This window comes from Dermacentor andersoni, chromosome 1 (assembly GCF_023375885.2).
Source record: "Dermacentor andersoni chromosome 1, qqDerAnde1_hic_scaffold, whole genome shotgun sequence".
Classification (NCBI taxonomy): domain Eukaryota; kingdom Metazoa; phylum Arthropoda; class Arachnida; order Ixodida; family Ixodidae; genus Dermacentor; species Dermacentor andersoni.
This window is the reverse complement of record NC_092814.1, coordinates 44,200,420-44,221,103: the sequence shown is the minus strand read 5'-3', so window position 1 is coordinate 44,221,103 and position 20,684 is coordinate 44,200,420. Positions and strand designations below refer to the sequence as shown.

Here is a 20,684-nt window from a genome sequence, read left to right as displayed (position 1 = left end):
TTACACAGGACCATGTAGCTGACACCATCAGGTCCAGATAATGAGGGGCGCCTGCATGCTGCCAAAGCTGCTTGAAACTCCTCTACAGAGAACAGATTGTCCATCCGGGAACCTCGTGACATCAGTGCGTTTCCTAGAGTACGCACTGGCAACCCTTTACTGGCAACCCTCGCACAGAAGACTTCTGCTTCTTCAATTTCGCGACGACCTTGGTGGAGAGCAAGACACTTGAAGGGGTGATGCTGGTGTGGCAATTTTCGTAGGCCGCGGACAATTCTCCATATTTGAGGTAAAGGATAAAGTGACTCGCATAAAGATTTCCATATTAGGGACTGGAGTATATTGATTTGGCGCTGACCCTTCTGCAGCCGTCTCGCCTCCCTCAAATCGTAGGTGGATTTTGTGCGTCTATACTGTCGTTCGGAACGACGACGGATTGATCGGAGCTGCTCCAATTCAGCTTCATATTTGCAAAACTGTGGTAAAGGTATAAAATTAGAGACAGCGTTTTGAATAGCAGCTTTGATTATGCCTTCTAGGCTTTCAGGAGAACCTTCTTCATTTTCCTGACACTGCTGCTCTGTGAGTGACCTGTACTTTGACCAGTCGATGTGTGAAGAAACGGTGATGTGCCACTTGCCTAGGCCCTTGATATTTATATAGCTGGGTATATGGTTATCCGCAAACCACTGCACCTTGTTACTTAGGCTGCGTGACACAAACGTCACGGTGAGCCAGCTGCTATATGTCAGTCCCCTTAAAAACGTAGGATTGCCGTCGTTTACACAATACAGTTCATGATCTGACGCAAAGAAGAAAACTCGTCTTTCTCGACGATCTATCTTCGATCTTCTCCATAGTGGGTGATAGGCGTTGAAATCACCGGTGATAACCCACGGCCCAGGTGTCACTGATATTAGAGCGTTTAATCCCGTCTTCTCAAAACAGCTTGAAGGTGAAATATACACACCTACTAGCGTGAAAGTGAGGTTATTGCGTTTTACAGTCAGGCACACATATTGGTTGTTACCATCAGGTGTTACTGGATGCTCAATATAGATAAGCTAACACCAGATATAAACGATGACCTTGCTGTGGTCGTTGCAGGTAGCAGACTTGAAAGGTTCGTAGGTAGATAATCGTATGGCATTGTGAAGGCGTGGTTCGCAAATGACGATAATGGGTAACTGGTTCTTAGATACAAATGGCCGAATATACCTGAAATGCGGGGTTTAAGGCCTCGGGAATTGCAGTGAAAAATCGAAGCTGTTTTGACTTCTTTACGGAAGGGCTGCAGAGGAGAAGCCATGGTGCTTCTCCAGACTTAACAGCAAAGGATTTAGAGCATCCAATATTTGAGGTGCACTATGAGCAGCCGGAGTTAGGAGCACTCGAAGGGTATTCATGAGGGTTTTTACCATGGCTATGACCTCCTTATCTTGACTGGTGCCACAGACTCGTTCTTAAGTGTCCTTGGACGAACGATGCTGCGGCTCTCCTAGTGGGTTTATCGACGGCAGCGCTGGCCACACGTCAGGTGGGTTAATGATACTTGTGTCTTTCTCGTGGTGCTTGTTGCTGACCTTGCTGGACGCTTGTGCTGGTAGGTGGAACGTCCGTGGGAGAGGCGCATCCCTAGCATCGGTTACAGTTTTCCTAGAAGGTCTCCGGCGACGAGAGCGCCGACGTCGTACCTTGGCAGCAGACTCTCTGTGTGTGGAACCGTTTGCTTCAGCACTTGCATCTCCTTCTTCATGTTTTGGCAATCCTTTGAAGACGCATCGTGAGGGCCGTGACAATTACCGCACTTGCGATGTTCTGCACGGCAGGTGTCTGTACTGTGTGACTGAGCATCGCGAGGACACGTCACGATTTGCACAAACAGCGCTGACGTGTCCCATCTTACAGCAGTTCCGGCACTGAAGTGGTCTTGGAACAATCGGCCGCACTGCATGTCAAAAGTGACCAACTTTGACTTGTGATGCTAGGATGTCTCCTTTGAAAACAAGTTTTACACATCGCGAATTGCCAAGGTGACGGGCTTGCAATATGAGACGACCTTTCGTCACCGGCTTGATGAGAATCGGAATGTCACTTTCGCTGATGGAAGTATCGACATCGTAAATAAAACCTTCCGTAGAGTCCTTGCTGTCTGGCATGTAAGAGCGTACAATGGTGTCCCCCAACACATTGACTTTGTTCAATACATCCAGCGCACTACGCTGCGTAACGTTGCTAGCAAGAACATTGTTGCGACCATTGATCCTGGCATCTGTGATTTGTCCCGGGGCGAGGGCCTCAAGAGACACAGACGTGGCTTGACGAGTAAGCCGGTTGAGACTATCAGCAGCATCCACCAGTACAAACAAAATAGTGTGAACCGGTGGCTCTCGCGTAATCATGGTATGCTTGCTTACTGAAGGACAAGGCATAAAACTCTTTGCTTTACGCCTTGTCATGGGCACAAAGTCACCTTATCCGAGCTTTCATCACTGATCGAAGAGTATATCAGCGTGTCCTCACTGTTGGCGTTACTCGGGTGGCCGGAGCGCTTTCTTGGAGCGGCTGCAGTCGATGTGGAAGGTATGGGTGGAGGCCCCGGTGATTCCACGTCCGTTCCGCAGTCACATGAACGGCGTCGCCCGCAAACACAAAAAAAACTTTAAAAATTACAGAGACTGAAATCAGCGTTTTACAGAGGAATCACTTAGTCTCCCTCCCCGTTTTAGGGAAATGCTTCCAAAGCCTATATTTAAACTCAGCCTGTGGGCGTAACCTGTTCACAGACCGTCTGCCCTTCATAGTTCGGCAAATAATGCTCGCAAAGGCTTGGAAATGGTTGAGGGGCGAGAGATTATTTCAACATATCAATTGTACTTAACGCATACAGTCACCTGGGTGTGCAGCCTTTCATAGCGTTTGGTAACTATAATTTATTTTGCATTAAAGCATTTCTATTTCCTTCTTGTCTCCCCTTCTAACTAGCAGGTAAATCTTTTTGGACTATTAAAGAAATTTAGAAAAAAGAAAACAATTAGAGACGATAATGTCGAAGCTTGGGCGAGTTGGTGATTCAATATTGACATGTTTGCACAGCGCAAAAGACGAGGACTGAAGGAAGAACTTACTTTTGCTCATGTATATAGCTCTGGCGATTTCGCAAATAAAGACAGTTGAAGTCAGCGCCTGTGTTGTGTTATTCCTTCAGTTCTCGTCTTTTGCGCTGTGCAAACATGTCCAAATTAGAGACGGCCTCCGTATCCGATTGTAGCGCTGTGTCTTAGGTGCTTCACAGTTGTACGTATGTACTTTTTCGCATCTTTCTAAATCGCACTCACCGGAGTGCAGCAAGATATTGGGGCAGGATTATAACTTTGAAGATACAAGCATACATCATACTTGCCCTGAAAGCTTTGGCTGCTTCCCATTTGCCGGCGTCAGTCTGCTGCACCCCTCACCCTCCGCCCGCGTACACACACACACGTGCGCACGTTTTCCAACTACAACGAGTAATAACCACCGTAATCGCCTTCTCTTTCGAGTGTCTGATTCGTTTTATTTTGGCCATCATTACATCCGTGTTATTCTCCGTGCCAGGAAGGGTGACGTGTACTGATGAATTCGTCGTCTCCTCACAATGCTTTTTTGCTGGTCATCACGACACTTCTTCCCGTGGCACGTGGCACGCGCATACTAGCACTGTTACCCTTGTGAGCAGAGTACCGGTCTCGGGATCAAGCGCTGGAAGGTTTGACTTCCCGCTCGACAATGGGTGCAGTGCTGTCTGTGACAACCTATGCGTTCCGAGGTCATAAACTGTGTTCGGCGCTATCGGCGATGACGTTGTGGCATCTGCATTTAAAATAGTGCATGCGTCGGCTTAAGATGTTTACAATGCCGATCACTCACCCACACTACATAACTTTCCCGAGAGTCTTACTGAGCTTAGCAGTGCCGGCTGGCATATCAGAACTTGCAGCATGTTCTGCACCGATTGCAGCTCTTAGTTAAACGACAGACAAGCTATAAAGATTGCGTTACACTTGCGCCGCGACTCTAGTTTCGAGCTCCTCAAACCTGTGGGTTTCGTGCAACGAAGGGTCTTCCTGTTTCCCGGAGATCTACAGCTCTTAATTATATTGAATTAGCTCTATAGGGTGCATGTGCGTGTCTGTGGATGTCTATTGGCGCTGGTTTAATGGCGACATCCATTATACGGAACACTCGCGGCATCATGCGTTTCTATGTGCGTGACTCATCACGAAAAGTACTTAGTGTAACAGTTGTGTTTCAGACGTCGTTCCGATGGAACTTGACCTAACTTTGCGACAACCATGTCAAGACCTACAGTTCGGCAGTTATACTGGTTCCAAGTTTATACAACGTTCTACTTTCAGGTTTCTTGGTGTTTACGTGCGTAAACACCACTCAGTTATTATTTTCGTGTTATCCTTCTGTGTGTCACTGACCCTACACCTGGAGTATATGGCATACCAGATTGTTAGCCAAGATAATATCTCCAGCCAATCATTAAAGCCACCGTCTTTCTCTCTTTTCAGTCCCAGAGCCAGAGTAACGCAAGCACAAACCGCATGGAACAGGTGAACCAGTACTCCGTTATTCGCTTTTATGCTTCACAACTGCCTCACTATCCAGCTACCTTATGCGCCCTGCTCCCGTCCTTTACTTCTTTTTTTTTGGCGTCTCTATATTTAGAAAGTGCAAAAACTCGCAACAAGTGTGTTGCGAGTCTTTGACCTTCTTTCTATCTCAGCAATATATAACTGCGCGGCTTAACACAATGCACCATTGCCTCCTCCCTCCCTTCACATCACAGAGAGAGAGAACAAAAAGTTTATTATTCAGAAATGTACTGGCGTAATGGTCTACTAAAGGGGCTTCACACCACAGAGGTTACGTGCAAACTCTATTGCGCCAATCAGATTTGCATGCGGTAAAGCCATCGATGAGCAAGCAGCGAAGCACTAAAAAGCTATCTCGCCCTTGTATGTCAATTAGCCTCCTGGAGCCATTTCATTTGCGGGCCGAGTTGGAGACTCTGTCTTCGTAGTGCCTTTTTTTTTTTTCTCGCTCAGTTGCTGACAGAAGCACTCAGAGGCAGCGGAAGGCTAATGAGCGTTATTTTTAAGTGGAACGACTAAGCCTAATGTGCCCCCCTCGGCCGAGGCACGCGTGGGCGGTCGTCGTTGCTCGCTCTGTCCTCTCGCCAAGCCGTCGCGTACGGCCACTCAAGAGTGCCGCATGAGGTCTGCAAACGGCCAAATTTCAACGAGTTTCGAGCTTAATTGGTGTAATCATAAATTCAAGAGACAGGGGCAGACTGCCGCAGAACGTCGGCGGGTGCACGATGAAGACATGCGTTGACTGAAGCCCGGCCAGCGTCCCGCACTTTCTGGGCTCGCCAACCCCTCCAGTGTGTTGATCCGTCGTGCAGGACTTCCTTTATCCTTATTCTTCTTCTCCTCCTCCTTCTTCTTCTTCTGGCGAAACGACGTCCATTATAGTCTCGCCCGGTCTAAGGCCCCAGAATGCAACGCATAGCACGCATTACTTCCCAGAACTACCACGCCAACCTCCCATCCTCCGATCCCCCTCCCTTATCCAGCATTTACGCCCACACTTGTTTACTTTTGTTTGTTTGCGAAGGCCATTACGTGGATGCATGCAGGGCACTGGCGAGCTGGGAGAATATGCACGCTCGGCGTGCGCGTGTGATAAATGGGCTTTCTCCGGCGATCGCCTTGCCGTATCAGCGTACGCGTAAGCGAAGCACTGTCCCTGCATATTTTGCACCTGCAGCCGGCAAATTGCGGCGCCTCCGTTGAAAGAACCGCTGAGACTGGCCGCGGGGGCTTTTGCAGTCGCGCTAGATGTAATACAGACATCCAGCGCTTGAATATGAGCAACGGATAGATGATTCCAACAGCGTGATGCGTAACGTGATTGTTTGCTTTTGCGCTACCTAGTCTACTGTTAGTGTGTCTATGAACGCTTCTAAACTTATCACTCTGCTAGAGACTACAAAACAAGGCAGGCATCACTTCTAGCAAAACGCGCTGATTGTTTATGTTAAATCTAATAAGTAAGATCACGTACAATTTCTAGGATCGAAAACACCCCTTTTTTAAATAAATATATGTAAGGAGGTGTTGACTATTGTTGCCAAGAATAACACTTTGCGAAGAATAAAGCAATATGGACACAAAAGTCACTTAAGCATGAGATTTTGCGAACAGTTCACAAGTCATAAGACAACTACCGCGTCGGTGCACAATTACAATGCAGTCCGCATAAAAAAAGAAAGAGCAAGAAAGAAAAACGTACCCAAAATAGCTGTATGATCCTTCGACGCAGCAACATAGAGTAAACAATACCACTTATTCTTGTTGCTTATGCTTGGAAGCGCGAACAATGCCTTTTCATTTCCCTTTACGCACAAGTCTGCCAGAACAGTATTACACCGCTCAGCCTATACGGGGCCGATTTGTGGGTCGGCGCAAAAGCAACTGCCAATTCTCTGAAGAGAAGCCCACACTGTCAAACGCGGTGGATGCTTGACAGCCGTGGAAACCAAGCATCCGTATTACGCCCCTCGGAACAGTAGTATCGGCTATATTCGACACATTCTAAATGTTCGCACATGTGCTGTTAGCTGGGGTTCTCTGAGCTGCGTTTGTGATGTGTGCAGGCTTACATTGTTGTAGGGGAATAGTGACAAAGCGGTTGCAATGCCTACGTGGCTGCCAGCACAGAGGAGAAACAGAAATTTTTTTCAGCAGTGCGGAAATATGCAACGTTGACGTTGCGAAAGGAAAACATGACAATCGCAGTGCAGGCGTGCTAGATAATAAAGCAAGCCGTTCGCTCGTGCCATGGTCGTGTTTCATAGGATCATTTCCTGCTGTCCTGGCACGAGCTTCACTCCCCGAAGATGTTCAGGCGTGCATGCGCTGCTCAAGCCTCGTTACCAGACTGCTTAATTAATATACACCAGCGAAAATAAAATTGCACAAGACACATAAAAAAACGGCAGATGAAGACTTGCGTAAGTTTGGATGCAATGGATATTCCTTGTGCGTTAGACCATAGTTCTCATTTCTGCTTCGTTTCTAAATCTCTGGTTTCTGTCACTGCTAAATATTGCTACGGAATAGTATTACCAATGACGAAGAGGCGAGCAGTAAGAGGACGACGACGACGATTGGAGGCTAGCGCGGGCTGTTGCCTCTTGGCCAAGTGCGGCGTATTACGTTGTAAATATACTTGTATATAGCTTTTCATCTGCGTCTTCTTACGTAACATATCTGGTGGAGGTGCTGGGTATCGATCCCAGTACCTCTCGCCTACAATATGTAGCCACGTACAAACTTGCGCCCTTGTCCGCTTCGCTAGCGCATCATACGTGGATATGGACATCTTAATCTTAGTAGCAGGCGAGGCTGCTACTAAAAAACAAGGGGAGCAAATTATGTTCTTCGGGGATGTTTGAAATCAATGAGCTACTACGAATAGTTTATGAACGGGAACTCTACCATTCTCTCTCAGACGCTCACGATAAAAAAAAATAATTTAAACATTTGATAATTGTAAATAACAAATTATTAGAGTTCTACAAATAATTGTCCCTTTAAGACAGCTAGTGCACCGACAAATACGTTTAGGAGCCCGTTATTATCGGTGCGCCCGCTTGGCGACCATTAGGCAATCTACACGAAGCCTAATTGGAGCTTAACTGGAGGACAGCCAGCGTTCCTCGCTTCACTAAGACAACGAACTAATACACGCCACCTAACACGTCAAGGAAATGATCTGCTGATTGAGACGCCATGGTCAAAGCGCTGTCCGAGGAGGTGGCGGCGGATAAGAGACGAGGAAGCTTTTGGAGAAATGCCATGCTCATGTGCCCGAGACGTCGGACCATCCGTCTGCCCCTGCATTTCCAGCAATACCAACTTACGGCGGTAACCACGGGCTGCCAATCACAGGCACCACGATATGCAGTCAAATAATCAGAGGTGAAAAAAAAGAAATTCTGCAGTTTTGCGTGCCATTACCACGATATGTTTGTGAAGCACGCCGTTGTGGGGTACTGCAGATTAGTTTCAATCCCCTTGGATTTTTTAACGTGCACCCAGTGCACGGTACAGGGGCGTTTTCCTGCATTTCGCCCCCATAGAAATACGGGTGCCGCGGCCGGAACTTCATCCCGCGACCTCGTGCTTAGCAGCGCAATGCCAAAGCCACTAAGCAACCACAACGGGTAGTGGCGTCAGCAAAACGCATATTAGGGTCGTTATTGTCGGGCTGCTTAGGCGCTTAAAGGCTGCGCGAGAGTCACTGAGGAGAAGAACCTCGTAAGCCTCCCATTTCTCCTTCGCTCATTTGATTTTTACGTCGATGGCCCCAACCCCACAGTTGTGATCCAGTTTGCGAATGGTATACGGACAACGCGCCTAGCTGCTAATTTGGGACAGAAGGACGCACCAAACGCTCTTTCGTCGCTGTCATGAATTTATGCCTGTGTGTAAATTTGTACAAGACCATAATATTATTCAGTTAAGTGGAAAAAGGGTTAGCTGGTACAGAGCGGGCACATAATGGCTGCCCGTGAATACCAGAGACGGAGGGTTGTATGGGGAATTGAGCTGCACTTATATCTTTAGAGACAGCGGCTGACGAGTTATGGCCACAAGCTACGGCGAAGGAGGCGGGTTTGTGCTTCCAATGCCTTTCGCGCCGTACTTATCTCTGCATACACCTCTCCTGACCATCCTTCCCTGGACAAACGTCAACCATCGCCTTTGTCTTTGTGACACCACTGCGTCAACGTCTCACAATGTACACTTGCATTAACGACTGTTTCCATTTCCCCATAGTTTGTGGACCACCTAGTCCACATTATAATTGTGACCTGTGTGGTGCATAACGATGGCATAAGATTACACGTTGCATAGGAAGACCGCAAAGACACTTGCCGCATCGCATTCAGTTTTATAGCATTTAATTACTCACTTCACGCAAGCTTTGCTTCATATAGATTCCAATATGTGCGTTGCATTTGAATAATTTTTTCTTACATCATTCAAGGCGCTTTCTCCTTAAACACGTGGTTGTTTATTCGCAGATGCATGGCGTAGGTACGATTGCGTAGAATAATGTAACCTATATGGGAAATAAATATAAAGAAATGTAAATCACTTGTTAATATGGTGCTCGGGGAGTGTTCTTCAGAGGCCCAGATTAAAAAGGTAGTGCGTTTCTTTGATAGTTCGCATTTGTCTAGCTCCGTAAAAACAAGGGTGCAAGACAATGGGAACAATAAAAAAGGCGGGAACAGGGCATCAATATCCAGCGTAATCTCGCTTCGCGCGTTCAGCCAAGCCTGCGGACGCAGAATCTGTGCTATATCTGGCTTGGAAAGTTTGCGCCGTCAGAAACGAACGAAAAGTAGTGCGACGGGCTGGATAAAAGAGCAAATAAAAAAAAGGGGCGGGGGGCGGAAGATGCTGGTCGACCGCGAATCGATTGAGTCCCGGCAGCAGCAAGATAAAATAAAAAAGATTAGGCAAAGGCTCCGAATTGGGGGCATAGAAATCCATTGTGCACAATGGCTGGGAGGAAACGGTTGCGTGACTTTGAGCTCCCGCCCAGTTTGACCTTTGGAGGCCTTCTTGAGGGCGACCGGGAAGTGGCACCCGAGGCGCTCGACTCCCTTCGCGGCAGCCATGTTCCACGCCGAGGCGCCGACCAAGACTCCGGAGACTGATTAAAGCCACTGTCCGATACTTTAATTGAACCGCTGCGATGCCTCTAGCACAAAAATGAAGACACGCGAGAGAAGTAAAAGCATGGCAGCCGACTGCAAGGAAACGCGTTGGCAGCCTTAATTAATGGCCTCGAGGAGCTCTGCTGGACGAGAGAGCGAACGTCTAGTGAAAGAGGGGGACCCGCCCTGTCATTTGGGCGGCACGTTAGGAACGTGTCGGGGAACACGGCGCCGATAACACACCTCCGCGAGTTGCATCTGTCGCGTGGCCGACTTCTCTCGACAGGCCCGAGCGCACAGACGGGAAATGTCTGGAATGCTGCGCACCGGAGCTAGCTAACCAGAAATATTGACAGCCGATTGAAGTTGCCACGCTGGCAGGCTCCTCGGCTGTCTGTCCTCGCCATTTTTTTCGTCTTCGCTTTTGCTCAGGGGTCTGACAAGGCCGCGCCTTCCTCCCTTGAGGTTTCTCTGCTTTCCACGACCACGCAGCGACAGGCTCTCGACTTGGTCGTGGCCCGGAAACCGGCAGAGACAAAGGGCGAGGGAGTGTTGCCGCAGCGTAATCACGAGTGCAATGGGGGGGGTCGAGAACAAGAGCAGGGGGCGCCTCGCGAAACGCAACTTCTGATGGCGAAAGTGTGTTTCTCCAGTTAACGCCACGACCAGTTTTTTCTTCGCACTTTTGGCATTTGCCGCCGTTCGCGCTTTGTTTTACGCTGCCAAAGAGGACGGCGCAGCGGCAAGACCGTGCGCTGCCACCAAACGCCGGGCGAGCCCCGGAGGTTTCGCGAAGCTTTTGCCTGGAGCACGTTTGCGAAGCGATCGCGCCGGCTGCCAGTGAGACTAAAAAAAAAAAAAAACATGAAAAAAGGCCGGGAAGCCGTAACGCTCGCAGCTCTGTCCAGGTGGAATCGCGGGACTCGAGTGGTGCGTTCGGGCGCTTGCAAATGGGATTTCGGCGCCGCGTCCGCACGAGTGGGGCCTTCGGCGGGATTAGCCACGATGTCAGCCGAACGACAACGGGAAGCTCTCAGCCGGAATTAGCCATCGTTTCGTCCTTTGGTTCATCCAATTTGGGAGCCTCCGGGAAAGGCGCGTGGAAGAACCACGCTGCACAAGCAAAAAACAAAACACATGCAAACACAGCACCATCAGCGCTCTTATTGCTCTTGTTCGGCGCGCTTTTCTCGAGAACCACTTGCACCCCGCGTGCACGGTTCCCTCAACGGGTCTGCGTTCTTGCGGGCTGTGTTGAAGGCGCAAGCCCCGTTCTCATGGCATTAGCTAAAAACTTGCTTTTCCCCCGACCATACCAGCGTTAAATCTGTTTTTGTAGGCGCTTAGCGCAGCAAAAGACAAATTGTAAACTAAATTTGAGGCTCCTCGGGTGACGGCAAGTAGAACAACCGGATGCCAGTGAGCGAGAGCCGGGAGTATGGCGCGACTATTCACCCTTGTTTTACGACGTAAGCGTTTTCAAATCTGCTGCAAGATTTGAGTAAGATACACGACGTGCAGCGTACGCGGCCTCGCATCTTTTTATGAACGGACTTTGAAGACGTGGGCGCTGTAGGAGGGGATAGCGCGGGCCTTCGCTGGCGCGCAAGAGCGCAACAACGAAACTGTAAGGCTCTGAATTTGGTTTCGAAATCCACAGGAATAAAGAGAAAAGGAATCCTTGCGGTCTTTCTTGCCGTGACTTGACACGCAGCCAGAGTTTTTCGCGCTGGACGTTTACTACGTACTAAGAAGAATCTAACGTGCCCGCCCTGAAATGGGAGGAAAAGAAGAAAAAAAGAAATCGTCCGAGAAAGAATACAAGCAAGCGTGCAAACTGCGAAACAGCTTTCCCTTATTGCATTTGCGCCACCGCGCGGGAGAGTTGGTTCTCTCTGTTTCTTTTAATATGTTTTTGATTGATTAGTTTTGTTCAAAGTGGCGAGTCCTTCCTCCCTCTCCACTTTCTCGCGCAGTGAGCGCTACCACCGAACGGGAAGAGACCTGAAAATTTGATGATTATGCAGGTGGACGCGTGGGTTATTGATATTAAATTCCTTCACGATGTGCGTGCGCAGCTCGCGGCCATGTGGCACCGTAGCTTTCGCAGAGTGAATGTCGTTTCGTGAGCTGCCTTCTCCCCAATATACGCTCTCGCTTTTGGTGCACGCCGCACGCTCGCCTTAGGCGCTCGGATTACGGGTGGGACGTGCGCCCCCCCCCCCCCCCCCCCCGTTTCTATTTATCCAGTAAAAAAGTTCGCGTGGTTGAAGGAGAAGGGGGCTTTAATAAGTAGGAAGTGAAATCTTTCGAGGCGGAAGGCATATTGGCAGCTTAGCAGTGGGCGACCATCTTCAAATCGCGTCTTGTTAACCGCAAGGCACCAGAGACACGGGCTCGTAAACAGCATGTTTTTCCTCTATGCCTGCGCAATATTCCATCCATTTATTAGTACGATGTGGCTCCTGTTCTTCCGTGGAATGCAAAATAACGCCTTCAGCTTGTAACTTTGACGAAATAGTCTGTAGTGGTTACCTGCTGGATGCATAGACTGCCCGATCGTGTAAGACAGTCGCACCGCTAATTAGATATCTCAGAATAAAATTTCATGGAAAATGCAAATAATGCGTCTAAGCATTCCCTATGTTCTGGTGCGGGAGATTGAAAGTGCGATCATGCGGGAAGAAATGAGATTGTGTTTAGTCCTTTTGGTCAAGAAGAGGGTTACATGCCTGAACAAATTTCTTTTTTCAATAAATATTTTTCGTAGTTTCTTACGCAGTCTTACGCAGAGGAAGAATAAATACTTAATATCCTCAGCACCCCGGAGTGGCGCGCGTTTTGAAAAGAGCAAGAGAGCTCAGACAGACTGTGTTGGGCCCTTAGTTGCTTGCTTGACAGCTTCTCGTGTCTTAGGACACTTAGTTGTCCTTCGCGTCTGTTTCTCTTTCAACAAAGTTCGACGCTACTGATCCGCGAGCTTTAGTGTCCTTGGCGTGCTCTGGCAATATACAGGCATTTCCCGTTGCGCGTTCTTGGGCTGGAACCTGGAGCTTGCGCGTTGGTGAAGTCTTGTGTCTGCTCTTGTCTTTCGCGCACGCTGCCTTTCTTGCGTACTTCGGTGCCATTGTCCTGCTGATGAATTATTTGTTCAGTCAACTCTGTAATAGACTTACCACGCACAAGATGTGGCATGGCTTCATCTTCCTCTAGCTGTATAACGTCGTCTTAGCTCGCTAAGACGACGTTACTCTTCTTTACGGGATGCAAAGTCACTCGCAGAGGTATAGGGTCGTGACTCCGAATGTGTTTTACTGGATAACGAAGTCCGAGCAAGATAACTTTGGTGGCTTCTTTGCGCTTTGCCACTTCTTTGATGACCGCACTAACTTGTGTTCCACTGGTGCCTGCATTACGTTGTTGCAAATGAAGAGAATTTCAATAGCTGGAATCAAGTACTCCAGATAGTCGCATAGACTACACATAGGGACTTCTACGACGTGGTGCAGCCTTGAAAATGATCCTGTCTATTCAAAGATATTCAAAGGCAGACGTTGTCTAGCTCTTTCAATCCGAGCGTCTTAGAGGCGTCTTCAAGTATGAAGGTGCGCTGACGGCCACTGTCTGTGAGGCCACTATTGTACGCACCCTGCTTCTTACCGATGGCTCACAGACGAAATGTCTGTTGCAATGCTTTGGTGTCCCCGCATGAACTTGAGCTACTATGAATACTACTTGCGTCGACTGTAGTAAATGCGCTTACGTTTCCTGGCTTCCAAGTGGGATCACACATGGAAGTGACGTGCCTTCCCTTGCACGTTTGAGCATTTAGCATACCGAGCATTCTTCTTGCGGCATCTTCGTACTTCATCACTGTTTCAAATTCGGCTGCAAATTCCTCGTCGGGTATAGCTGTTTCTAGCTACGCATTAAGCTTATCTAAGTCAGTGTTGTTTGCTGGAATTTTTTCGGTGGGGGATGAGATTGTTCCTATGTCCTCGCTTTCTACGACCGCCTTTGCTTCATTTATCAGCCGTGTGCTCACCTGTCGGCACGAATTTTGCATTTCTTTCAGCTGGTCCATCTTACAAAACGCTTATTAGCAGCGGAGGGGCTCACCTTCACATGCGGTCGTTTGAAGCTTATACTGTCGTCTTTTGGTATAGACCCTCTTCGCGGAAAGGATTGCCCTAAAGGAACGAGATGGCGCTTTCGGCGCCGCGCCACCCGTTGCCTCAGCCAATCCCGCAGGAATAAGAAACCATTACCGCATCTGCCTTGCTACTGCGCGATCAGTTGTCAGAAGTGCAAGTGGGCATTCGCTGACGCACTGTGATTCGTTCATGTTGAAACGTTAGAGGGAGGACGTGTGCAGTAGTTGGCTGCAAAAATAATGACTGTCATATTAAGGAATGTAACGAATCTGCGTGACCGAATCCACAGACCGCTGCTACATAAGAATTGACTGTGTTGCCAGCCTCTCGCGATGCACGGATTTCCTCGAAGATAAAGAAATTCACTCATCCACCAGCCTTGTCTCGCCAACCTCCAAAGAAAGAACGTCAACCCCGGAACGTCGGCAAGAGTGAGTATACCACTCGTTACACAATGACAAAGGGAGTAGCGCCGCTTCCGGGCATAATAAGTTATTTGCATGGTATCCACACACATCCACCCCAACTCACACGAAAACTTACGCCCACTCTATCGCCAACGTATCAAAAATAAGTCAATGGGCGCACACTTGAATTAATGCCCCAACACATGGGTGACGGCGACTATACTGACAACAAGCGCGTGTTCGAAGCTGAACGTTTCATGATGGTCCACAGAGTAAGTGAGTGGCTAGCGATAATACTTCTTTGCTACAAGCTATTACAAAGTACAGAACATCTAAGTTACAAGCCCCCTGTGCGCAGCAAGAACAAATCTATCACAACTAAGTACACCCACGAGCGATTAGGCCGGAAATAAACAATCAGATAAGGACTGCACCGAGGAACTTTACTGAGTCGGAAACATGACCAGCTGCTTCTTCAAAGTGTTACCCAAACAAAGAAAAAAGAGCAAAACACACTGATATTGATTTAATTCACAAGCGGAAAGATCGAACAGCTTGGAATACAGTTGTAGTGCCGCTTCTAGTACAAGCACAGTATACGAGCTCTGAAAGCGATTACATGTCCTCTGAAGCTGGTGGCCAAAGCTTCGTGTTGTACACCCAGTCACTGTCTACGATATACGCTGAAACAAAGGCTTGGCGAGCCTCACCGGGGAGGCATGCACATCCATTGAAAACACGGAGGCAACGGAGGCACGTGAGGCAAGCAATGGACGCGTCAGCGCATAATCAAACATGGAGGCACCCACGGGATTGCCGTGAAGCGGGTCTATAAGAGGGTCACTGTTGTCCGCACTTTCCTGGTGTTCAGGTGGTGGCATTGCCGGCGGTCATTCGGCAATGCCTTCCGCTGGCCTTTCGACACGCTGTCTTCCGGTTGAAGGTTCCCGATGACTGCCTCTGGATTTCGGCACCAATTTGTAGAATTAAAGGGCGTGATGATTACGCTGAGAGATGAATTGTACTTCTGTTATTTACTAGGTTCTACCGTTGCTTTAAAACCGTTGTCCATGGCGGACTCTGTCGCTTTCACATTATCCTCTTTGTCTCTTATTTGCTGCGTTGGCGCGCGTGTTTGATTGCTCCTTCTTCTTAAATCTGACTCTTAGAGGAATAAAAAAACATTTAGAAAACTGGTAATGTCCTCTGTACGAAGTACCCGTCATACAATGGACCTGTAGCTAAACGTGCTGATGGTCATAGTTACATAGGTTAGGATGTTCATAGTCAGTATTTACTGATTTTTGAGGCAGTCAACGCCATTTTTGTTTTTTATATCTCATAAGAAATTATACGATTAAAATAGCACTTGAAATCCAGTCTGCCAGACAGCACCGATGTTGTGTTTCCGCATATCCAGACACTGTGTCATACATATACTTGCTATAGAATTTCTGCTCCATGACTTGCAATAGCGTAGGAAGGGCTTTGCCCAAAAATCACCCAACAGTACATTCCTACCCTAACTCTGTGCTTCCCATCCACTACCGGTGCAGAATGAAGAGTACAAAGCGAAAACACTGATAAAGAAATTGTAAGAGAGACTTCTCAAAGAAACAAACGAATCAATCTGCAACCAAGACTAAGCGCAGGAAAAAATAAAGAAACGAAATGAATAGAAGAAAAAATACTTTCTTGCTTCAAGGGCTTTCCCTCGAATCTCCCGATGTTTCTTCGTCATGTTCTTGTTTTTGTCATCGTCTTCGTCGGACCTGCTTCCATTCAGCTGCTTTTGGCTGACGCTTAAAGACTTCCTTGGAATATTCCTCTGCATTTTTATCTGTATTAGCCATAACGGGCGCTTACATTATCTGCTGGGTTTTGTTCGGCCTGAATGCCATATTTCGTGCACTGAGTTGTCGTTCTACAATACGTTAGCTCTGTTCTGATGTGAAATGAGGTACAGCGCCATGTAGTTCTGGGCCCTTGGAAGAAATAGCGAGCAGTTCGTGGAGCAACGTAGCTCGCCTACTCTGCATTCTTTACCGAATCGATAAATTTTCCTTTTCTTGGTTAATAGGTGGTCGTCACCAACGCATACATACGCCTATAGTAGGCTGGTGCTCTCCTGCGTCACCTGCAGGCCGTACTACGATTATCGCTGCATGGTGCAGAAAGGCGTGTCTAAGACAGACAGCCTTTCTTCGTTAATTGCTGAGAAATATCTGACATTGAGCTTTGTATGCTGCATGAATATAGATTCACGCTGTGAACTAAACGCGTTCTTCAAGAAGAAAAGTAACTCCTTAACGATGCTGCACATGTAATTATCGAATTGTAATTGATTTCGCCAAAAATGATGCTCTGGTTAAAGTGCATCGATTGCCAGGCTGGCGACAAGCCTTATATGATAACGCAGCTCCACCAATGAAATATATTATCGCAGCTTGGCGCTGTCGCAATTAGTGCTTTCCTAACATTTCGAAAAAGATCATTGTAAGAGACTATAAATCAATAATGCTCATGACTAAGCAATGATTGTGGTTGACATAGCTGTGTACTCTCGGCATTGCTTAGCGGATATGTGGAGCCTTCCCTAATAGGACGCAAATGGCATGTTGGTCTATTACGCGTCACTGAAGTGCTCCTTAGATGAGGGTGTTTCGTCATCAGGCTTGTATGAGAGCCCGCCGTGCAATGCTCGTCATAACGAGTGAGCCGGACCACCCATTATGTGATTAACCACGCGGCAAAAAGACTCAGAGGAACGTCAAGAACGCAAAACATGTACTGACTGTCAAACATATATATAATATGGAGAATATTTTAATATGGGATGTCGTGGCTCCAGTGTTCTCGTGCGGTAAAACAAAACAAAAACATATCTCCTTCTGTTGAGAAACTACTGATGGTTGCCTCGTGGGCATTGATCTTGCCTTTCTTTGTGACTTTCTTGCTTACTTCGATCCAGCTGCCAGTGAATGCATAAATATCCTGTTAGTTCGCTACCTCGACTTCTAAATTAATGACTTAGATTTTATTAACAAAGTCAGTTCATAGTGGTATCTATATATGTCTCCGTACTCACGTCAGCTAGCGAGCTGACGTTAACTCTAGCAGATATCGGAGCAGAAATAACGGGCCGTTCGGAGCCCCGATGCGAATCGATGCGAGCGCTGCCAGCTAAGGGACGCGAAACGGTTGACACGACGGTGACGGAATCGGTGCCGACCGAGCCTCGTCGTCCTTGAAAGGGAACGCCGAGGACGACGTTACGCGCAAGCTTTTTACTTTATCTGCGGCAAGCATCGACTGCCGCGGATCGAAGTGTACACGTGAGGCGAGACAAATTGTTTCATTCAGCCATACCTTGGCCGCTTTGTGCGGTCCCCTTGCTCAGTCGCGCTTGCACGATGGCCAGGAACCCCTCGGTGTTCTCCTGTCGAGCATATACGATGCCGGGAGCCACAGTCGGGTTTCTCATTTGTTCTGTATTAACGCGATACCATTGTAGGGCTGGTAACCGTTCGATAGCCATGCGTGCACGACGCATGCATGTACTTAACATGTAGACGTGAAGTACAAAGTTCGATAAAAGCAAAAGTCGCAGGTTCGCCTTAACGGCGAAGCATTGATAGCGACAGCAAATTATTAGACAACTAGACGGACTAAGGTTCGTAGTTTTATACGCTGAATAAATTGCAGTGAACATTGGCTTAAAATATTACCTAACAAGTATGACGTCACGCGCGCATAGGGAAACATGACAACATTTCACTCGGTGAACGCCAGTGCTCGCTGTGGCGTGATGAGGAGCGGTGGCAGCGGGGAGCGAACGCTTCGTTCTTCCGCTCTCTTAAACATAATCAATTGTGCCGCGTCTCCGAAATTCAGACTACGCGACCTCAAACATTAGGTGCGCATAAAGACAGCACGCGCCAAGCCACCTGCCACCTGGACTCGCTATTAGCCCTAGCTCGTTGCCGAGGGTGGATGTTAAAAAAAAAAAACACGCAAACTCAACTCCAGCTGACATCTACGTAAAGCAAAGCATTTTTCATGTGATTGGCTCATGAGCCTTTTGTTTGTGCATATGAAGTGCTGTTTTAGAGGTATAAATATTAGTATTAGCGAGCACTATGTTATACGAAGAAATTATTTTGCTTGCAGTGAATATTGACAGACTGGATATAACATAGCCATATTTACGTGCCGTACATCCTACATATATTACTGGTTTGAATTTTCAGTGGAGGTCAATAGTGCCGTGTTGCACTCGTCGCGTTTCTGATGTCTCTGTTTCTTTTAGTGCGATTGTGGGTTGAAACGTGCCAAGCGTCTCAACGCGCTTGCTTGCCTGCGAAAAAGGGTGTTCTATGCCACTTGTCGAAGCATGCGTCCGTGGTGTTCGACGTTAGCGGCCAGATAAGTACAAGAAAGGGCCTAGAACTCAGAAAGAAAGCTTGTGTGAGAACCAAAAATTGGAGCGCCATAACATAAAGCTATTCCCAACTTTTCTATTCCAATTTTGCAATCAGCCCTCCGCGATTGGTCAAAAAACTGTTTCGACGGCCCCAACTTCTCGCTGTATGTCACGCAACGTTACGAAAACGGTGATAGCTCCCAATCGGATATCACGTGTACACACTGATCATGCATGATTCGATTGAACGAAACAAAAATAATTATGTCTGATTCGACGCCTTTTCGCCATTAACCGTCCGCTATTAGTCGAAAGGTTTCAGACTTTACCAACTTAACCTGTCTGTCATTCGACGTCACAAAACCGCGAAAACTCACCGTGTGAAAGTGACGTGTACGCGTTAAAGATGCATTCATATGGTGAACAAAACTGAATTTCTTTTTTTTTTTAATAGCCGGAGACTGCCCCGTTCTGAAACGAATAGAAAATGGCTGCCACCGATCGCTCAGGCACTGGCGGAGAGCATGGGTTTATTTGGGTATAACAAAACTTTTTGCGTGGCAGTATAACGTTATCGAGCCCTTTCGGCACGTAGACATCGCTCTGCCAACTCTTCTTTACCAAGGATTCGTTTTAACGGCATTTTTAACCTTCGGTTGCACCCCGCCGTGATTTTCGACCAGCTACCGCAAGCTAAGTAAGGGGAAGTGGACCAATCGCAGAAGCGGACCAATCGGAGACGTCGCCACCACCCACTTCATCCTGTTATCTATTTTCAGTGCACTGGTTCGGCCCCATCGAAACCCTCTCCATTTGAGCTTGCTCCTCGCCTCTTGCCAGCCAATCAGATAAGAAAAGCTGATCAATGTAGGCAATGTTATTCGTTTTGAAAGCAAACAAAAGTGACCTCCTATAAAAGAGGAGAGCGTTTTATTGGGCTGTTCAGGCAACGCTGCGAGTCACCGCCTGTTGCTTACGTCGGCGGTTACGTAATTTTGACGTCAGGAGATCGGAATAAAGAGAGATTGGAGCAGTTTTACGTTATAGGTCCCCTGGAGTCGTCTTCGTCCTTATTGTGAGTAGCCGGGCACGCATACTCCTGCGACCGTGGCGTGATTCTGTGAAACTTCCACGACTGTCTCGAAATACACACAGATTTTAATGATTCCCTCGTGCGTGTGAATGTGTAGGGCTTTTTTTTTCTTCACTAATGAATGAAGTCACGAGACACGGCACGTGTGATGGTATAGTTAATACACTTGAAAGCTTGCAGCATCACGCATAAAAAGTTATTTGTAGATAAGAAAACGACGGGAAAGCTCAGTCTGCAACTTGCGTGGTATCTTTATGATTGATATCTCTCTGGAGAGTAGAACATTATTATTATTATTATTATTATTATTATTATTATTATTATTATTATTATTATTATTATTACGGCGTCCTTCAAGGATCAGTATTACGCCCACCCTTTCTTTATGTTTATTAATGAAGTTCTTTCCGCTCTTCAGGATTTTTCCTTCCTTCTATATGCTGATGGCTTCAAGATTTTTCAAGAAATTCATACTGTTGATGACTGTCGCATTCTGTAGTCTGAACTGTCTTCTTTTTTTTTTAATGGTGCGAAATATTTCTTTTTTAATTTCTTGTGTTTTATGTGCGAAAACCACGATTTCATTAGGAGCCATGCCATAGTGAGCACTCCCAAATAATTTCGGCCACCAGGGGATTTTAACGCACCCCCAATGTGCAGGACACGAAGGTTTTTGCGTTTCGCCCCCATCGAAATACGGCCGCCGCGGCCGGGATTTGATCCCGCGGCCTCGTGTTTAGCAGCGCAACACTATAGCCGCTAAGCGACCGTGGAAGGGGAGTTCATCTACTGATTTCAAGATGGCAGAGGACCCATTGAA

General features: G+C 47.5%; 1 protein-coding gene across 3 annotated transcripts in view; it reads left to right on the top strand.

The window, feature by feature from the left end:
- The window catches only part of cpx (synaptic transmission protein complexin), a 594,949-nt gene that overhangs the window by 219,962 nt on the left and 354,303 nt on the right, over positions 1–20,684 (top strand). For 2 of the 3 annotated variants that reach the window (XM_055061411.2, XM_055061412.2), the window contains exon 2: positions 4,560–4,601. The exons of the other annotated variant lie outside the window; for it this stretch is intronic. The gene's annotated coding sequence lies outside the window, so the exon portion shown is untranslated. The remainder of the gene's footprint in view (positions 1–4,559; positions 4,602–20,684) is intronic. 3 annotated transcript variants of the gene reach the window in all.